The sequence below is a fragment of the Trematomus bernacchii genome, unplaced genomic scaffold, assembly GCF_902827165.1.
Source record: "Trematomus bernacchii unplaced genomic scaffold, fTreBer1.1, whole genome shotgun sequence".
In the NCBI taxonomy this organism is placed as follows: domain Eukaryota; kingdom Metazoa; phylum Chordata; class Actinopteri; order Perciformes; family Nototheniidae; genus Trematomus; species Trematomus bernacchii.
Genome location: NW_022987828.1, coordinates 3207785 through 3220539, shown reverse-complemented (window position 1 = coordinate 3220539; position 12755 = coordinate 3207785). Strand labels below are relative to the sequence as shown.

At 40.9% G+C, this 12755-nt stretch overlaps 1 protein-coding gene across 2 annotated transcripts in view; it reads right to left on the bottom strand.

The window, feature by feature from the left end:
* macrod2 (mono-ADP ribosylhydrolase 2) overlaps window positions 1–12755 on the bottom strand; it is a 396983-nt gene that overhangs the window by 334171 nt on the left and 50057 nt on the right. The gene's annotated exons all lie outside the window — the stretch shown is intronic.

Genomic DNA, 12755 nt, shown 5'->3' with positions numbered 1-12755 from the left:
CATATCTCAAATGACTGTCGAGGCACACAATCTTAAAATGCTTGGAGAGGAAAAACAGAACCTACTACAAATATATCCTCACATTGATCTGAACTCAAAGGCTTGGCTCATAGCCCTAAAACCAAATCTCCCCTTCAAGACTTTAGTGAACTCTTAACAACAATAACTGAGATACCGTTCTTGAAACCCAGTTTTCCACTCAGGGCAGTCTGCAAAGCAACATGTGCTTGAGGCTGCTGTTGTTCTTTAGTGTGGTGAAGCCATGCGTGACTTATCTGATTGGCCAGAGAGAGAAATGTCACAGAAGAGTAGAAATAGGCTGTGAAGAGATTGGACACTTGGGTTTGATGAACCTCCAAGGCACCATGGCAACAGAAAACTAATGACGAGGCACCATATGGAGGGTGGTACAGGCAGACCCTGATGGGGATGCCTGTCCCGGCAGAGGACAGAGTATATATACACTGCTCAGGGCTCCAGGCTGCACACTTAATGACATGGTTGCAGCTCACCCGAGCAAGAGCCCATGGAAAGGTACAAGAGCAGTGAAATAGCCTATTAGCTTGTTTTACAAATGCATCCAACAGACTATCTTGTGAAAGCTAACATAAAGTTAATGCGTTTAAGATTATAATCACTAGATTCCAGCACTGACTATAATACTACACAAAAGCACATACTGTTAAGACTTGTTCAGTGTGTATCACAAAAAATATCACATTTACACACCCACAAGCTCTTAACACAGCGTAAGCTTTAATTACAGTAAGAAGAGCCGCTAAAAGCTGCACACGCTATCCAAACCTTAAGTATACACTAACCCTGCCCTTTACACTAAATATATATCACATTAACTTTGAATTCAAGTAAACAGACGGTCTACTTTTAGAATACCCAATAGTTATAGTTTCCATATGAACACTGTCAATAGCTTTTTGTTCTAGCTTATTTGAGTTAAAAAAAAAACACTACGTGATAAAACATTGAAAGAAATCTGTTTTTTTTTAATTTTTGCACCAAATTTCCTGTCAGAGATAACATTTGTCACATTTTCTGTTATGTATGCTTTATACAAAAACACATAATGTGCTGTGATCTTAAGTTAGGAAATGTAAACTAAAGTAAAATACGTACGGTTTTATTATTGCTATTATTGGCCTTGCAGATTATGTGTGAGCAGAGATCTCAGTTGGCTCCACAAATGTTGAGAAATGAAATATAGTGTTATATTGCTTAGCAGGGCGTCCATATGTCTAGGAATAGCTAGAACCTCTTAAAGTGATATTTCAGGGCCAGAAAGACTATAAACATAGTGTACCGATGAGATCACTGCCATTTATTTAACTAGAACAGCAATCTTTTATGTTTTATTGATGAGTAAGTTAATTATTTGCATGGATTTTGTAGTGACTGACTTGGCTGTCCACTTTAAAGTTCTAAAGATTTATAATAAACAACTCTCACATTTTCTCTCCTCTAAATGATAAATGAAAAAGTAGCTTAATGGTCGAAGGATCATTCTATTGTTGTGATCTCACTGAAAATAATACATTAACCAGAGCAGCTTTGTGCACTTTGGCTAAACCAAGTATGAGGCAAAATTGATGAACCAGACTGCTGACGGCGCGGTGTGACCTCACTTATCACTCATGACCCTAGCCCTGTGTGTCCCTTTAAACAATTCCTTAATCAATCTCATGTTCTGACTGAGGTCAGACAAGTGTTTAAACAACACAAGATGCCACATGCATTTGTCTCCTGTGTGACACTCATAGAAGCTAATTATGTGTGTCTTTTATGTAACCCAGAGAGAAATACTAATGGTCTGCCCCAGGCTGCCGTTATTCCTATTGTAATGTACTGGACAGGCAGCCGGTCACATTTGCATTCCTATAGATTCTCGTATCAAAGCGCCTCTGGATGACCTCAGTGTTGCCAATAGCTGGACATGCTTCTTCTCTGTCAGCACCATTAGTGTGATCAAAAAGAGCACAAGCCTTGTGACCCTATGACTGATTAGGGAGGTCAGCGAGTTAAGGTCAGACTCAGTTTACGCATATCAAGAGATGACAAATGGATGCTCATCAGTGCCCGCAGAACATAGCAAGTCATCAGGGACACTGATGGGCAACCTGTCCACAATGAGGATGCTTAGCTCAGGAGAGACCCCCTGGCATTCATTACAGGGCAATCTAAGCAGGGACGGCAGGAATTATGGGCAAAAACACTACCAAGAGAAGGTCAGCTGTTTAGCTAATGGCTTGATTGCCCTCAGAACCGTGCAAATGCTCACAGCATAAGGTTAAGCCACTATATTGATACAGTGAGGACAAATATGAGTTGTTTTGATTTAGTTTATCAACATGATTAGTAATGCTCATCAATGGCACTTTAAAAAAACAAATTAGAAAAAGTTGCTTGGATTTGAAACAAAAAAGGGAAAACAAATAATCATCAATGCGTTAAGGAACTATCAAAATAAATTATAAAATACTGAACAGAAGAAGTTGCTGTTTGGCAACATTTAGTTCTATAGGTTTAACACAGAATAGAAGTTCTTAAATTCAAAAAGTAAAACGTGTGCTTCATCAACACATGGACACGTATGCTGAAAACGGCTGCACATTCTAAACAAAAATAAAAAAGGGCCGCTTGCTGTTTTTTCTCCCTCACATCCTGTTGCACGCATCTTGCACATCAAACAGACCCATGATTTAATGGCCTCTAACTGCTGAGCGGAGTGGTGCTGAGGTCAGAAGCTGAACCAAGGCTCATGGCCTCCCACAAAGTCTGCACTGCCAATGTGTTTGCATGTACTGTGCGTGTGTTCATGTGTGTGGGATAAAAAGAAAAGAAACTAAACATGTTGATACTCTGAAGTAATCCTTCCATTTATCCTCTCGCACAGCATATCGTTCATTCACACACGTCTTTATCATAGTACATTTTTCATTTAAATAAGCAGTTTTTGAGGCCTCTGGTGGCAAGTGCAGATTGGGGAGGGACCCTTAAACATCTAAACAATTCTGACTGTCATTTCACAATTCATGTACATTTTTCAATGAAAAATGTGGAAACTGACATCCAGTCGCTCTTGTTTGAGACTGCCGCTTTTGATATCCAAGCCATTTCTCTCACACTGAGTCAAATGTCTGCATGAGTGAGTGTGCTCTGTCTTTATGTAATTATGAAAGTTATAGTAGTACTGATTGCCTTTTCATGTGAACCTGTGCACATTGTTCACACATTTAATTAACACCAACAGACAATAACACTGATGGATATGCACACAGGCAGAATAACCTAAAGCCATAAAATGTCTTCCTCACAGTTGTCCTAAGACTGCCATGTGACTTCATTGCGCTCAGTCACAAGCACAGTCTGTCCCAGCTGTAAAAGAGCGGAGGGGCGAAAACAGCGAATCCGGTGAGGGATGTGTCAGTGTGAGTGATGTGCTCCTGTGTGGGGGTGTTGTTGCCTCCACTCTGTCTCTGACCAGCTCCCCCCATCCTCCAGGCCAAGACCCTCTCCATCTCTTCACATTACTCAGTGACCTGAAACCACGGGGCCAAAAATCCTAACCAGGTCCTCCGTCTTCTTAATGAATCCAATTTTTTGCCTGAGAGCACAAGGCGTGCCCATACATCCATCGCAACTCTAAATTATCTGACATTAATACAAATTAACAAGAGCCAACGCCATCAAGACTGTGCCACCCCACAATGGCAGGTAATGACAACACATCTATATCACTGTGCGAAGACAGCAACTTATTCTATACCCCAATATACAGAGTCAATAATCTCATTTAAATCAGGCTATAACCAAAACAAAAGCAGAGGGCCTGATTGGTGTCTGTGCCATTACGCCATGAATTATACACAATATGTTATGAAAATATCCATATAATTGACTCTACTCTATGGCAGCCATTAATTCCCGTCCTCCATTAAGTGGTTTAAATGATCTTGTAAGAGGCTATACATCTCCTGATGCCCTTTATGAGATCAACACCACGTCCCCCTCAGAACTTAATCGACCCTCAGTCCCATTTGTCTATGAAGTCTGATGCAGGGGAATAATTATTTCATCCCTAAAGGTTCTGAGGGGTCCAACTTGTCCATTACCCTCAGTAGATGTGCAGCAGGGAGGCCAAAGCTCCTCTTCGATCCATTCTCTTCTCTCATTTATGTTAAGCCAGCTTTAAATGTCAGTACAGTATTTGCATGCCAATGTGCATCTGTCTGCAGCTCACTATATTTTCAGATGTTGACAGCCTAATCGCATGCAAGTTTAGTCCACTTTGCTAACCCAATGCTTGCTACAGCCAACTCATACTGAATAGCCAGCCAAGGTTTGTGTCTGCAGAGTTCGTCTGCAGCGGTATGTCTTATTCACTCTCAGGGGGAAAACACAGAAAACGCAGCAACCTTGCATAATCAGCTAAACAGTAATGACAGGAAACGCTCCAAGCTGACCATCAAGCACCGCCGTCTGAACCAAGTTTACTAGATCACATTGATGTACAAAGAAGGTCAATATAAATTATATCAATTACATGCTGAGGCTTTCATTCTCCTGCTCAAACTCGACATCCTTCTTCCAAGATGATTTGAGGAAGACTGAGCAGGGAAGACTGTACCTCAGCAGGTCTGTGGTTACCCTTTGACAGTCTGACCTTCAATGAGACCTCTGTTCATTTCTCCCAAAAAGTTGATCAAGCCTCAGACAGTAGCAGCTCCCCACCCCAGCCGGGGCTGAAACATAGACTTTGCTCAAGGGTAGCAATGTTTTGGTACTTCTCCAAGAGGTGTAGAATTTCTGCAGTGTCAACATCTTTCAGGATTGTAAATACAACCTGTCACCATTCATCAGGGCACCAGAAGGAGAACGCAGACACTTCAAGGCGTCATTATTTCGCTGTCCTCGAGCACCTTGACATGAGATCACTGCAGTGCAGCAAAGGGGGAAGCATCTCTGACCCAGTGTAGGCCCACCATCTTAAAGGCTTATTAACATTTCATGTGGACTTTGTGTACTCGCATAGTTTTAGTCCCAGTTAACAAACTCTTGGAGACAGAGTTGGTGGAGCTAAGGGGTTTAAACACGTGAACGCAGTTAGTGGGCTGTCTCCCGCTTTCAGAAGTGTGGAAAAGTGACAGCAGTGTCACCCTGTAACTATACAAGTTATGCACACAACACTGCAACGGGTTGAGAGACTGCAGTTAGAGAAATCCCCCCCCCCCCCCCCGCACCACACAGAGTCAAACACACAGAAGAAAAGTGAAGAGGAAAAAGTTTGGGGGAGAAGCCACTAATGGGCAGGGCAGGGTGGTGGGATGTGGGATTAATTAAAAGCTGCTGTCACTGTGGTGCGCTGGTGACACGCAGCCACACGATTACTGAGATCTCTGTGTGAGAGGAATCTGCTCTCATTTCCTCCCCATTGAGGGGGGAGTAAAATGGGACCGTCTGTTGTACAAAATACCAAGAAAGAAAGAAGCATTTTTCATTTAAAGGAATTTGAGAATGAAAAGATAGGAATAGGACGGGGTTGGAGAGGAAGGATGAGTAGAAATTATTTTGTTTTTGAATCTTTTTCAATCGAGCAGTACACTGGGCTGCTGTGAGGGAGAGGTCAAAGGATTTGAGACAGTGTAATCCTAATCTTTCCACTACTTAAAACCTGCTCAAGTTATCATGGAGATAGATGTGTGTGTGTGTGTGTGTGTGTGTGTGTGTGTGTGTGTGTGTGTGTGTGTGTGTGTGTGTGTGTGTGTGTGTGTGTGTGTGTGTGTGTGTGTGTGTGTGTGTGTATAGACACTATTACACTCACGCAGCTTAAACTAACATCTGGCATACTACCATATATAACTTTCCACTTGTTTCTTGGAAGGCATGGTAATCCCCTTGTTGCGAGCTAAATACTGAACATAACTATTAATCTAGATTCTAGTGCAATGAAACATACAAAATTGAGAGAATGGATTACTAATTAAAGTCATATATCAAGAAAAAATTGTATCAGCATCTTTTATATCTTTATAATGTACATATTTTAATGTTGGGCTGTTGGAGGAGGTTTTTGATTAATTATTAACACATATTTTGATGAGGAAATAATGATTGTCTGCAGCCCATCCAAAGCATTAGCTATATGTCATATTATGTGAATCTACACACTGGCTATAAAGCCAAGCAAGCATGATGATGAAATACTTCAATTGTGTTGAGTCTGGAAAAACAAAACTAAAATGCCTATGGTGTAGTTTTTCTTGTTTTTTTTATGACAAATTATTTGAAAGAACATAGGAATAAAGATGAAATAGTTGGATTGATTTCATTCTTCTTTCTCAAGTTAGTTTCAGCTGCTAAAGAACAAGGAAGCTTAGGAAATGGTTCACAGAAGTGTAGCTTGGGTGAACACTACGGTATTGAACAAGATTAGTTCCAGAACCTACCTAAAGTTCACATCCTATGAACATTATTAATATCAAATATTGGTCTCAAGGACCTGCAGCATTTATTCATAGACAAAATGAACCTTCTTAACTTCGCTCTCTCTATTCGACCACAAACTTGCTACACGCACCAACATTACACACTGAGCATTGCACTCTTATAGAGCCCACCCCCTTATTGTCTTAAATGAGTCTTTCTGGATGGACAAACTAAAACATGGTGCAGCAGCATTACTATAGGATATTTACAATCTGTAAACGTACATACTTTACAGTCTCTTCACATATGGAGTAGCCGGCTGACACCTGTTTTAGCCATATGTGACGTTGTCATATTGTAGCACCTATGTCTGCAAGTTTTCAACTGTGGATTCAGTAAATGCATTTCATAAGTTAAAATGGTAAGATAAAAAACTATCTTGGGACATTTTGAAAGACAACGCACCTTTTCTTAGCGTTATGAAAGTGTGACATACAGCAGATGTGTTTGAAGTGCTAAAGGTTACACCCCAGTCACAGATGTCATTAGCAATGTGCTAGCTATGGTGAAAACAGGATACTGTAGCAGGAAAGACAGCAATTTAGCTTATTAAGTCACACTTAACTTACTGTTGAGGATAGATTGACGTGAATGTGTTGTGGAAGTTTGGAAATAGAAAGCATGTACATCTTCTTTATGTGTGGCATCCGTTTCATCAGGAAGAAATAATATCCACCTTTTCTCAATTTGTTAGATTGTTCCCCTTAACACCTAACAAACTAAAGCTTGCATGCACCTCACAGATTAAAGCTCTTCAGGAGTCAGATGAAAATGTAATACAACCAGATTCTTTAAGGCTACTAATTATTCATCTTCTTTAATATGCAGACATCTCATTTAAACACAAATCTAGGCAGAAGAGGAAAGTTTCCAGCCTCAGAAAACACTGCTGGGAATGCTGGCAGGCCCATTCTTCATATTTTAATTATGCTGGATTATTATTAGCTTGAGACACAACTGCAAAGAAGACATACATTGATGGAAGTAGTGCACTAATGAAATCAGCGGATGCCAGGAAATGCAAGCTGAGCCGATGATGCTAATAAAGAGGGATTCTACTGTGTGTTGTGCGGAGGTTAAAAGCTTGGTGCATTAAAGAAATATAAGAAAAACTGAAAAAATAAGACCTTATTATTTTATTTCTTTACAAGGGACAATGCTGAGTGAGGCAAACATGCCCTGTATACACATCTGTCCATCACACATGCTGTGTTTCAGGCCAGCAGCATACGGGCAACAGATTGGTGCTAATGTGACAAGGGTGATGGCTTTTGTGTAGAGTCACCAGAAGTTGTCAATGGCACCACGAGCTTGGTCATTAATCACCCAGTCGCCTGTTTGTGTGCATACATGACACGGGGGCAGGGTCGCAATGCAAGGGGGCTGAGCCCTGTAACATGGAGTCTCGCCCCAGGAACCACAATAGACTTGAATAAAGCGGTCCCTTACATTCATAGTCACCAGGTCACTAATCAAATTATGTTGATAGCCAGGGATAGCACACAGGACAACTGAATTCATTTAGTATCCCTCACCTCCATTGTGTTTGCCAGGGCATCACTGGGGTCTGGGATAAATAAGTAACCCCCTTTTCTTCTCTGTTTATATGAATCCCTTTGAATGAATAGTGTGCCTTGTGGGAGAGGTATGAATTAAGCAACAATGAAAGTAGGTAATTTGGAACTCCTGATGACATAGTTGTCACTGCAAGAAGATTGCTGCAAATGTAAATCATCTACATGAAGCAGATGGTCATGGTTTTGGGCAAATTCACTTAGTCAGGCATACGTAGCGTCTCACACTACAAATATGGCAAAGCATTATTGGACAACACATTCAAAAGGGGGATGGTGAGGTGAGATGTGTCCATCCATCACTGTAGGTGATCATTTGGTTATCAGTCCCCTGAGGTGAGTCAACACAACAACCTGGCACTTTGTCAGACAGGAATGTGTTGGTGTGAGCACTCACACGTGTGTATGTCATCCATGCATATACCACAGCCCCGAGGGGATCCAGTGCCTTTGCTGAGTAGCATTTTAATGAATCCTGTGATGACAGAGTGGATCTGGCAGGTTATGCATGTCTTAGGGCAGGGGTGAGAGGGTAGTGAGGAGAAAGGAACATGACAGTGGGGTTAATGCCAAACCTACCAAAAGGCAAAACGCAGCGAGCAGCAGGTCCACTCTTGGACAGGTGCTCCTTTTGGGGGTCATCCGCCAGCCCCCTCACCACACAAAGCCACCGTCTGTCACCACAGATCCGACCCGCTTGGCCAGAAACAAAAAAACAGCCTCAGCTGACTCTGGTAAATATTATATATATTTATTGAGTACAATAAAGCCAAACATTTACTTATGTTTGACCTTTTTTTATTACAGGGTAAAAAGGTATCGGTTGGTGGTTTGCTCAGATTGCTTGCTCATTTCCCTGACTCCTGGTCTTGGCCTGAGGTGCAGTTAATTCAAGCAGCTGTGTATTTGACAGAGCGTAGAAGATGTATTATAACCATTGGTTTCTTTGCTTTGTGAAATTTGTCATGTCAATGACCATTTGAGCTCACATTTCACACCAAGTGTGATTTGAATATAAAGTTGGCCATACATTTAAAACATCTAAAGAAGTCCTTGAGAAATGCATATCTTCTTTGAGAGTGATTAATTGAAACGTTTACTGCGGTGGCCATTCTTTTATGCCCTGGAGTGGGCCACTGCACACGTAGGTGGCAGAACTGAATGTGGGCCTGCTCCTCAATGCTTAATCATGTCCAGCCAGAATACACTGTGAAGGTGAATGAAGTAATCGTATGTCAGAGTCAAATGAGAATTGCTTAAATCGATAAGTCCAACAAATGCAGAAATTGTCTTGGGGTCAAATTTCTCAGCATGGAGGAATAAGAAGTTATAAGGTTTCACAGTACTTCAGACCATAGCACTGTAGGGTCACCAGGTAGCACATCAGAAACATAAGGACCTTTGGAAATAATATGCATTATTTTCTTATGCCTTCACTGCCCATCTACAGAATTATTATAGTGCATAAATGTCACTGCTATTTCTCTCTTCAGCACATTGGTGACTGAAATTACTAACAGCTGCCCCTTCAATCCACAAGGCTGTCTTTTAGTCTTAGATTGAATATAAACGGGTCAAGTGCAATAAGGCAAGAGATTATAACAGAAAAGTACATCAATATAATAGGGCACAAGGCAACATTGCTAGACACTGACAATCAGCAGAACAAATGGCTGAAGTATTGACTGGATACTCAACCAAGAGAATGGGCCTCATTGGATGCCTGTCTTTTAAGAGACAGCAATTAGCAGGTTTAAAGCAGATCGCACAGGCTGCTGAAAAGGCGCAAGGTTCCTCACTTAGCTGTTGTGAAATGAGAGAGACAGGAAGGAATGTCTGAGGAATCTTTTGTAAAGGTTGAGGTGCTTGAGTTTACAATACAGTCAGAGTGCTTCTTTCTTACTACCAGCACACGATCCTGGCGGTACTTAAGGCTACAGAAGAGTAGAGAAAGTGAGAGACCAGGCCACAGATAGACACAGAGAGGATTAGCAGCAAAATCATTCTCGTAAAAAGGGAAGCAAAGATACGCCTAGTTAAAGATCATCAACCACACAAAAGCCAGTGTAAAACCAAAGAGGATATGCCACCAGTACCTCAACAACCCTCTGTCAGTTGATCATTTCTAGTAAACTAATACAAGTCTTTTGAAAGAGGATGGGAAATGCTACCAATTTGTATAAGGACATTACATGAATGGTTGACTAGATATTTCTAACAGCTACACAGTTGTCCACTTATAACAAAATGCTGGTAAGTCCCAGCCACCTGGAAGCATCTTACCACCCATTTGATAATGATGTGATGCAATCAGCTAAGTCAAAGACTCACCACTTGTTAGTCAAGTTCCATGCAGAATAATGTTTCTTTCAGTACCGACAGAGACATGCAAACATCATACTAAGAAAGAAATTGAAAAACAACAACAGCTGAAAGAAGAAAGATCTGAGTATTATAATAGAGACAGCTTAGTTTTACTACCGGGCACAGCCTCTCCTCCAAATGCTGCCTGTCAAGGACAGAGATAATACACAACGTACCGAGGGATGTGTATTCTGTATGGATGTGTTTGTGTTAAAACACATTAGTGAGAGCACACACCCAACTAGGGCGAGGATGACGAAAATATATCAACAGAGGAGAAAGACATTGAAGACGCCACACACGGGTGGGGAAGGAACAATACGGTTACTATTAGAAACAAAGGCCCCAGTGAGAGGAAGAAAACAAAGGCTACATTGCAGCATCTATATAAACCTGTGAAAACACACATGGTGATATGCCCAAGAAGCAAAGTGTGACACATACAATCAAGGAATAATGGAAAAAGTCCACATGTCCCTAGTGATGGTCATTCTGGTTTTCACCCTCCAGGCATGAACACTTGAAAATGTTAAGCTAGCAATATATTAAACTCTAGGGGGTTATCTTTCCACTGGGGGGGGGCTCCTAGACTTTCCTCTTTTATCCCTCTATGTTTTGACCTATTCAAGAAGCTGCTGATATCAACTTTGCCTAGAAAATGAATAGAACTCTAAGCTAAGAGAAATGGTTGACCTTGTTCCGATGGATGGCATTGTGCTTTATGAATGGACTTACTCATTATCAGTGACTGATTCAGAATTCATCATAGTAATCAAAGCATAATGAAACACATCATTACTGCTGTCGCACTGCTACGTATTAGTAAATAAAACATTTTACTTAGATAGCACCTTGTTGGAAAGGAAAGCAGGAAAAAAAAGCATTACATAAGTGAATAGAATACAGTGGATATATACTTATGACTGAGGTGCCAAATTAAAGTGAATACAAATTAAGGTTAAATCAACTAATGAAGACATGTCGCAATAACATAGTTGGGAGAAGACAAATTATGAAAGCTACACGGTACAATAGAGGAAAAAAACAAAATGTCAATACAATTCTGAACTATTTGGAGACAAGAGGGCGACTGAAGAAAGCAGGACTGGGATTTTTGGGGGTGCAAAGCCTAGATCTGAGTTAAATGGTACTCAGGAATTGTTGACAGAGAACTTAAGGTTAGCAGACAAGGTCACTTCCGATGGCACTGGTGAGAGTTGGGGACTTATGAAATGTGATTTCTGAGTTATTGAGTTGTGTTGTGTCATCTTACAGTTAATGTATCCCTGAGACAGCAGCTAGGCTTTTGGGTCCTTGGGTTTCAGGCAAAAGTATATCTGTGTTTTGTACTGCTTTTCTTTCTGGTTTCCTTTTCTAAAAACGGGCTATAATGTAATATGTCTGCGTAGCAATGAAATGGAAAGCTGTTCTGTATTTCCTTCTTCCGATCTATATTTAAAAAACAGTAGCATCAGTAAACTTACAATAAGGAATGTGATTAGCCTCAAACAAAAAAACATATTAGTGATAAAGTTTCATTAAACAGACACATTTCTTTTCTTTTTTGCAGCAAAAAACACAAATATCAGGAAATGAGCAATCCGTCATTTATTGAATAACAAGTTGTATGAAAATCCATATAAGATTGTATATGAGGCAATCAGTACTCAGCCCACATAATAATTTTAGATGTTTTACGCAAATGTAATTTTCAGTTATTTTATGTTCTCATTATTAATAAGGTGTGCTGTGATTTTGATGGCATTCAAGAAATGAAAGTGACACTGTGTCCAAATGAAGCTGCTAATGCTCTGATTGTGTAAAGATAATGTACCTGATGAGGCCATTTCACAGTCTGGCTTCATTTTAGCCGACATGCTTCATTAGTCTCAGCCTCCAAAATGGCACACAAACGGCATGGCCAAATGGTTATCAAGTGCTAAGAGCCATGCTGGGACCTGTACCACACACCATAAACCTCTGATATTAATTAACATCAGTTGTTCGCAGATTTTATTGGCCGATGCCTTTTTAATTGACGTTTGCTACGACCGATGAATTCAGAAAGTACACTTCACTCTATGAGGACAAAAAAGACAAATTAAAGTCAATTAGTTTGAGGTGAATTGAAGGAGGAGATGGCGATGCAGATGAGAGAGGAGATGCTGGGCCACATGAGCTCAGGCTCAGAAGGAAATCCAGAGTATGGGGAGACCTTGTGTCTGCCAATGTGAGATAAGGGCAGCACAGACACTATGGCGCACTGCCCTGCGGAGAAAGTGGAGCGGAGAAGAGGCCAGGGTCAGGCCTTCAGCA